The sequence below is a fragment of the Gymnogyps californianus genome, chromosome 18, assembly GCF_018139145.2.
Source record: "Gymnogyps californianus isolate 813 chromosome 18, ASM1813914v2, whole genome shotgun sequence".
NCBI classification, from domain to species: Eukaryota; Metazoa; Chordata; class Aves; order Accipitriformes; family Cathartidae; genus Gymnogyps; species Gymnogyps californianus.
This window is the reverse complement of record NC_059488.1, coordinates 9,127,259-9,135,771: the sequence shown is the minus strand read 5'-3', so window position 1 is coordinate 9,135,771 and position 8,513 is coordinate 9,127,259. Positions and strand designations below refer to the sequence as shown.

The 8,513-nt window shown below is 46.8% G+C and overlaps 1 long non-coding RNA gene across 1 annotated transcript; it reads right to left on the bottom strand.

The window, feature by feature from the left end:
* Positions 1-410: 410 nt before the first annotated feature.
* Positions 411-5,528, bottom strand: LOC127023682 (uncharacterized). The gene is made up of 4 exons (XR_007767464.1): positions 5,471-5,528; positions 4,833-4,968; positions 1,611-1,753; positions 411-958 (listed from the first exon to the last, which is right to left on the bottom strand). It is a non-coding gene; the product is annotated as an uncharacterized LOC127023682 (long non-coding RNA).
* Positions 5,529-8,513: the final 2,985 nt, after the last annotated feature.

Here is an 8,513-nt window from a genome sequence, read left to right as displayed (position 1 = left end):
AAAACTGGATCATATGCCAGAACACATGCAGCAAGTTGTTATGAAAACCCCTCCGCCTCCCTGCTGACAGTGACAAATATCCCTGAATTTTCCCCAGTGAGTGACAGGAGTGCCAGCCTTCACGCTGGGGAAGGCAGAGCCAGAGAGACAAGTAGGATAGCAGATCAGGAGTGAAGTGGATGGGGTTTTTAGAAAGCAAGGGGGATCTAGCCAAGCAGGGATGAAGTGTTTTGACAAAGCTGAATACCTAGAGGGCTAGGAGAGCTCCGGGTGCAGCCGTCACAGGCTGGAATGTGCTCCGGCAGCTCAGGATGGATGCGACCCCCCGCACTGCAATATCGCAGTGCATCGAGATGGGAGCGAGCTCGCTCTTCACACCTCAGGAGGACTGAAGCAATCTCCCCCACGCTTTTACAGCCAGCAAAAGTGTTCACATTTTCTTAAAGCAAGACACCGAGCAAACAAATGGGAGTATAAGCTATTCATCGCTGTCTGAAAATGATTCTCTTTGGCTCTTATGAAGTTCAAAGGGTAACACACAGAAGTGGGCATGCTCGGCTGCACCAGAGCTGCTTTCAGAATAGCTCTGCTCTTGGGATGTGTGTGCATTTTTAATTATCTGGGTTGAGAGAGCGTGTTTTGGTAACTAGAAGAAAGATGGGAGGATAAATATAAAACCCTTTTCAGAACGAATTTTTACAGAAACCAAGCCAAGGTTTGTGCACACCATCGCTTTTATATCCAGACTTGAAAGACTCCAGATCTAGCACGGGGACTCCACAGTTGTCCCTTCCTCGCTAGTTTTCATTTTTGTCCAAAAAATAACACAATCCAGTTATCTAACCCCCCAAAAGCACTGGGCACCAATGTCAGGAGCAGCAGGGAGACTTCGGCACCTAACTAGCGTTGAGGGGGGGAAGGAGTCATCCTCTCTTTCTTGTAAACTTGGCAGGACTCCCTTTAGTAAAAAGCAAATAAAAAAGCGCCTGTGTCATCAAAAAAAAGTATGGGTTAAAGAAATCATCAACAGATATAGATGCCAGAGGAGCCTGTTGCCTTCAGAAAACAAACATTATCAGCATCTTTCTCAGAAGGAAGCCTTATTTTCCTCTTTCTTCATAAACTACCAAAGATGATGGGATGCAGAAATAAATGATGAATGAAAGGCCTTAATTAAATACAAACCAAGAGGGACTTGGGGCACTGTATTTTAAATCAGTCTTCTGACAGCACTTCATAAGCCTGAGGACAATGTCTTACTCACATTTTGTAATGCAAATGAACTGCTGCACTAGCAACCTTCACCCCCCCCCCCAAAAAAAAAAAAAGATGGGAGAGTTGAAAGCTTTGGAAAAAACACCTCTGAGGGGCCAAGAAGAATTAGCCATTTTTGAGAAAAACGCTGCAGCAAGCAGTTTGCTTGGGCTCTGAAAGCAAGGCCCTGTGAGCTGTGAATGTTCTCGCCAGCCCACCTTGGTTAGGTGCGATTTTCATGGGAGCTGCCTGGAGCAGCACAGGGAAATTCAGTCACCCTGAGAGAAAGGGCTCCCGTGGTCTGAAACCAGAGGTTGTGGGAGGAGGCATCAGGGAAAGGGGCTTTCTAGGCTCACCTTTTCACATCAGAACATGAGCCCTTTCTGTTGAGTGGGTCTAATCAGGAGTTGGGTTCACATGGCTCTGAGCACATGTTGGTCCCAAGCACCACAGTGCAGCCGGCGCTGTCAGAGCAAGTGCCTGCATGTGCATCATGAACCTGGGCAAGAAGCAGAAAAAGTATGTTGTTGCCTCCGAGCAGGAGAGGGTCACCAACATTTCAGGTCAAAAACACCCATTAAAGTGATAAGAAATGTCTTCCCGAATACTTTCAGAGCCTTCCTATATTCTACCCCAGACACTGAGCTGGCACCCATCTACACCCATCTGGGGCTGACTTGAATAGCTGCTCCCTGCAGCTGAGATGGTAAAGGCAAAAAGAAAAGGATCAGCCATTGGTGTTAGACTATTCCACTATAAACACGCAGTGGCCACTTAAAACATCAGCACAGTAAGACTGCAAAGCTGTCTCCCAAAGTAGCATTTCATCTTCAGTCCACATCACTGTACAGGGCAGGAAGAGAACTGAAAAAGCGTTCCCTCTGTGAGCTTTTTCTTCTTTTCTTTCTCCCCTAGTCCTTCCAGATCTAATAAACAGGGCTAATAGACAGCTACATCCAGAGATTTACTGCATTTAAGCCTGACATGAGGATCCAGAGATGGAGCCCTTAAGCGCTGATTTGTATTCAGCACGAGCCGTTAGCTCGGGGAGCAATGCCAAACGCGGCACTGAAATTCCTGATTTCACAGTGGAAGACTTAAAAGCCTACAGGCACAATGTCATCAGAGATGGTTTGAACTCATTCATGAGTTTTTTAATAAGACTCCTAAGCTCTCCGTTTGGGTTATGGGAGGATTTATGGGTTTAGAGAAGAGCGCTTCTCGATACATCTTATCAGAAGTTCAAACAGGAGGAGAATAACTCCTTTGGGAGGCAAATGACAGCGGCCGGGGCTGGTGACAAGGGAGCTGACTCCTGCAGCTGGATGTGCTCCCCTTCCCGAGCCCCCATCGGGGCCCAAACAGGTCTCTTCTTTCCCAGACCAGCCTGGAAGCTGGAAAAAAGGCAGAGAGGCAGGATGCTCACTCACAACCCATTTTGTGTTCTTCTCATTTGCCTCTGGTATCTTGAGCCTTTAGGCATTTCAAGAAGCCTAGAAGCGTTTCCAAGCCTTTTTCTTCAGCTGTACCATCAGGCAGCAGAGCCTTTCCCCCATACAATCCCAGGAGCTCACTGATTTTGGAGGGGGTCTCACAAAACAACCGGTGTCAGAAAGCTTTTGCAGGATCAGGGCTAATTCAGGCTTATACGATACACAGAGTCCACGGCCCCGCTGAAGGGAAGGCAGGTACCATTTGCATCCCAGCATGAACCCATCTCACATGTCCTCCTCAGAGGCTGGGCAACTGGTGTCCCTGTCGCTGCTGGCAGAGCACAGCTCATCAAATGCTGGAGTCAGACTCGCTACTTATCTCTGGCGGACAAACTGACAGCTTAGTGCTCTATCATCAATATTAATCGGCTCATTAACAAAGGCTTGTAAAACCAGTCCCAGGGATAGGGGGAGGGGAAGGAAAAAAAGGGACGAAATCATTAAACCAATCTATCTTCAAGATTTTTAAGCTTTTGACTATAGATTTCTTTCTTCCACCCAGAGTGAGCCAGAGCAGGGAGGGGGTAAGACCTGTGCAGTTAAACAAATCAATCGATGAATTTTCTCCATGACATTCAGGGACTGAGTCTTGGGCTAATCATAAAAAGGCACTGCCAGAGGATTTTAATAAATCCCTTTAATTAAGTGATATGTTTTAGAATTAAATTATGATGAAAACTATAAATCCTTTTCCAACAAATGGAGTTCAGTGTGCACAGAAGGAAAAGGGCATTCCTCTTCTTTTATCTTTCCGTTTTTTCCACTCCTTAATACAATAAGACTCAAACAATTAATTATCAAACAATACAGGAAGCCATGTCATTTATCACCCTGCAATCCAGCTTTTTAAATTAGTGGGCTTTAACCTTGCACTAACTAATCCTGTGCTAGCAGAATAGTTTAACTTTAGTCTGGGGGACTCTGGGGCTTTGCTCCAAGATAGCTCCCCACAGCTGAGGCTGGGGCAGCACTGCAACCACCTCCGAATGCAGGCAGCCCAGCCTGGGACCTCTCCACGGGATGCCTGAGCAGTGTCCCCTCCTCAGCGCGAGCAAGGTCCGTGCCCTCAGCTTGCCAATGCCCCTTTAGAAACCTCAGCCCTATGCATCATCCCCAATGCAGTGTTCAACCAGCCAGCCCCAAGGATATACAAGCAAAAGCGTTATTCATGCCACTAAGCACAGTAAAAACATCCTTATACATGAGGGATTTACACTGGGAGACTACAATAAGCTGGCACAAGGTAGATGGGTCACTTGTCCCTGACCCCAAGAGACTTTGCTTGTGCCCCTTATCGATAATCACAGTCAGCAGCAGCACAGAGACCTGCTCAGCCCCAGCTTTGGCAGGAACAGATCGGTGCCCTGCTCCTGCCCTCGCATTGATCCCTGGGCACGCAGCAGGCGCTTGCCTGTTCCGCAGTACGTGGTTTCTTGAAATGAGAAACATCCCTGTGGGACCAAGCTCAGCACCTTGCAAAGTCCCACCGGAGAAGCAAGCTGCTATCGAGCAGGACCGCACAGGCAGAGCAAGAAAAATGTCCCTGGTTCATTCACCCCTGACCAGACCCAAAAGCAGGGTGGAGAGGAGCTCCTTGCTGTAGACTGGTGGTTTGTTAAGAAGGGGGCTGGTAGTGAAATGAGAATTACAGGGGGATACAGAGGAGGGAAAGGTGTGCTTGCTGTGATGCTCACACCACTCTTCCCTTACATCTGTGCCAGGGTGGCTCTGCTAAGGTTGTTTCTCAATTGCTGGTTTATTTTGTAGATTGAACACAGAGCTCATACAGTTCAGTACAGGGAAACCTTGAACCAGGGCAGCTGAGAGCAAGAAAGAATAGAGTTGCATGAAAACAGTTTGGGAGAAAAAAAAAAAAACATATACAGCACTGTGCACAAAGCTTTACCTGCTCAATGGGTTGCTTTACCTATCACCATTTTGTTGTATAGTGCAAGAGCTGTCTTAATGCAGCACAGAGAGAGTCAATAGAGACGGGAGAGAACCTTAACAACAAGAGAGATTGTTCCCCAAGATACAGCCTTGTCACAGCCGAGGCAAACAGAGGCTCTTTGTTAGCATATTTACCTTGCTCCACCACCATTAGACTTGCTGCATAAATAGAACTGTTCATTTTCTTCTCCCAGCCAGCTCACCTCCTCCATTGGGATATCAGTGCAAGCAGCTTGCTACCAGGCCCTTGTAATACCCTTTTCCAACAAGGCTGACAGTAATTTCAGGAAGAAAGAAAGAAAAAACAAAAAATCCAATTGGAATAGCTACTGAAAGGTTGCAAACAAGGTGAAGAAAAAACACAAGTAAAATAATACAGTACCGAGAAAATAAAGAAGCTAATAATAGGAACTATCTTCATATTAACTTCTCTGTTGCTATAGTAGGACCAGTGCCCTGCTGCTATTTCTGTAATCCACAGAGGCTGCACCAGGACCAACAATAGCACTCATCACACAGTCACTGCTTTCGCTTTTAAAAATGTTGCTCCATCACTAAGCACTTTACCCCCAAACCAAGCAGCACTACAGCCAGTTAAGTTTTTCTTATTAATCTTCTTCAGACAGAAAGTACTTTGGGGTCTATAAACACACAGGAATTTTTCATGTTCATTAAAAAAATATCTATTGTTCTAATTAAAAAAAAAAAAAGCCTAAATCTTGATAAGATTTTTCAGTTTCCAAAGACTGCCAGCGCTAAACCTTCTGGCTTACCTCCACTTGACTTCAAAGGAGAAGCATACATGAGGTGAGCTGCTTCTGAGCCCTGCTGGGTTTGCAAGGAAGAAGAACCCAGCAGCTGCTGGCTTTTTATGGGGCAAAAGCCATCAGGAGCCTCACCTGGTGAAAGCCTGGTTTACTACCATGTGCCTCAGAATTAACCCTCTCAAATCTTGGTAAATAATGCAAGTCTGAATACTTTTCAAAAGGAAAGAAGACACAGAGAGACCCTGAGGTCTCCCACCCTGGAAACATTTTCTGGGGCTTTTCCTTTACTTTGCTGTAAGCATCACCACTTACAGAACAGGGGCACTTTGCACAGGGACATTCACTAACGTCACCTCGGGGTGGTATGTACATATGTTACCTCTTTAGTGCCCAGCAGCCCATTGATCCTCTGCTTCTTGGTTTCTGGCAAGATGCAAAAACCTACAGGAATCTCAAGAAATGCTAAGGTGAGAGGAAGAGGAACAGAAGCTGCTGTTTACCTGTCCCTTAGTGAAACAGAGAGTCATAAATTTCCCCATTAAAATTTTCTTGAAAGATGGCAATTGATGAAACATAACTTATTGCTGGTAAAACACAACTGTTTTCAGTAATTCATATACAAGACACCTTTAAGAAAGGCACAGGTCTTGCAGAGTGGAAGGTGCAATTATTGTTTCATTAAAGATTGATTACATGTGTGGCCAGTCATTTGAATAACGGCTCTACTGACACCTGAAATGGAATGATAAATGTGGTTGGGTCCACTGCTGTGACTTGATGCACAAGTTGACTCATGAATGCTAGTGAGAAACAGCAGCATCTTTCCAGCCCAAAAGGTCACCTGAAATATTAAAGAGCTGAAGATCAAGTAACTATGAATGAGGCCAAACAGAGTGTTATGGTGACAGGACTGGAATTAATTGAGTGATGATTGTCTTATATTTATGCATTCATTTTTATTTTATTTTTGTTACGAAAGGAATCTAAAGGGATGGCCTCACTCAGAAGTGAAAGGCAGGTTGTTTGTAACCAGCCACAGCAGAAGTTTGTCTGCTCAGAGGGAAAAGGAAGGTGCCCATTTTAAATGGTGGGAGCCATCTGGAAAAGGGTGGTTGCCACCATAGCGGTGTCATCTGCTTGTGGGAAAAGTGCCATGAAATCTCTGGGAGGGAGAGAAGCCACCTCTCTCCGATCGGCAGAGCCCATGGGTCACCCTCCCCTCTCCCTATCGAGCAGGACCAGGCGTTTTGGGCAGGCCCCTCTGGGGAGGGCAGAAATGTGGTGGCATTTCTGAGGCTGCAGCATGGCAAAACCTGGCAAAGGCTCAGGACAGCAACCCCTGCCTGCAGCGCTCATTAGATCCTCCATGGCAGGTCTTCCCACACCTGAATGATGAGCCTAGTGGGATGCTCGTCGTTCCCGCTTGCACACAGTGCTGAGCAAGGCGGATCCAACCTCCCCAGCCTGGGGCTGGCAGCCTGGGGGTTTGCAGGAGGAGATGGAGCCCTTGATTTTCTTCCAGTAGCCATTGGCAGCCGCCTACGCAGTCATTGCACACCCCTGTACTTCCAATTCCCCTGAAAGGAAACATGAAAGGAAAGCCTCCAAAGCACATTTTCTTGGGGAACAGAGAGGGGGGACACATTTGTTACCAGAAGTTCAGCTTGCAGTTCAGCCCCGTGCTCGGGGCCCAGGAAGGCGAGCGATGCTCCGTGGGTGTGCACGCCGAGGGCTCGCTGCGGCACCGATGGGAGGGAGAGCAGCCCGGGGTGTGCGTTGCAGAGACACGGGGAACCATCGGTGAGTCTTCTCCCCCCACCCCTCAGTGCTTCTCACAAGACCTCGCACTATCATCGATACTGATTTTGCTGGAGACAAAGCATGAAGCCCATGACATTTTGGCTGTAGCGTCCTTGGGTTGTTGTGGCTGGAACAAGCGGAACGGGGGGTGAAGTGATCCCCTCTTTTCAATGGCAAAGTGGGGAGCCGGCCAACACCAACATCCTTCTGCAGCCAGCAAAGTTTGCAAGGCAGGAGTTACAGTAAGAAAGAACAAATATATGGTGGAAGTAAATGCCTTAATTATATTCATGATCAGTTTTGCCCTAGACTACAGCACTAAGGAGACCCTCTTCTATCAAAGTCAATTAAATGGTTGCTATTCTCCTAAAACCCAGCAATAAAACAAGAGCTGTACATATCCATTAAACTGCAGTACACATCCATTAAACTTGCTTTTGCTGCTGCAGTTCATTTACTGCCAGGTTTGGACTCGATTCTGATCTCGTTTACGTGAGTTTTACCCTGGTGTAATAGCAGAGACTTCGCAAAGTCAGTCCGGCTGATTTACTCCAGCCTGGTACAGATACTGACACAGTTACAAAGGGGATGAGACAGATACTTTCATTTCGAAGACCTGCAAATAATCTTTGTGCATCAATAAACCCAAGAGATTAATGGTTTGCTAAACAGTGCGTGTGCACACACACACACACACAGCAAATCTGTATGCAACTCCTGAAACAAATTTCTCCTAGAGATAGGAAAGCTTTCCCCCTGCAAACACCTTCAGGAAGTTCATGCAGAAGAGGAGCACTGTCTGCACACTCCTCCTGTCCCCTCGGATCTGGGGAAATAGAGTTGGAGGTGACAACGGAGGGTGCAATGCTGGGGCTGGCTGGGCCATCACCACGAAGCTGACCTACCTGTGGATAACGAGCTTCATTCCCAAGTTAACAGCTGAGCAATCCTGAGCTGGGAACCTCCAGGCCCTCAGCTGCACTCAGTTGTCAAACCAAATCACTTAAGAAGAACAAAAATTTTTTCCCCCCGTGTAAGAAACTTGGCTGGGAGTTTGCTTGTGTCAAGAGGAGTAATGCCCTTAAGTTTGGGACTGAGTTTCTCCTCTGTGTTTTATCAGACACCAAGAGCTTTACTGGATCTTATCCTCTGCTGCCAGCCGTGCCAATCCTTTTCAAATAAACCTTCAGAAAAGCATCTTGAGCTTCTCCCCTTTACCGAGACTGAAATCCCTGTCCCACTTCCATCC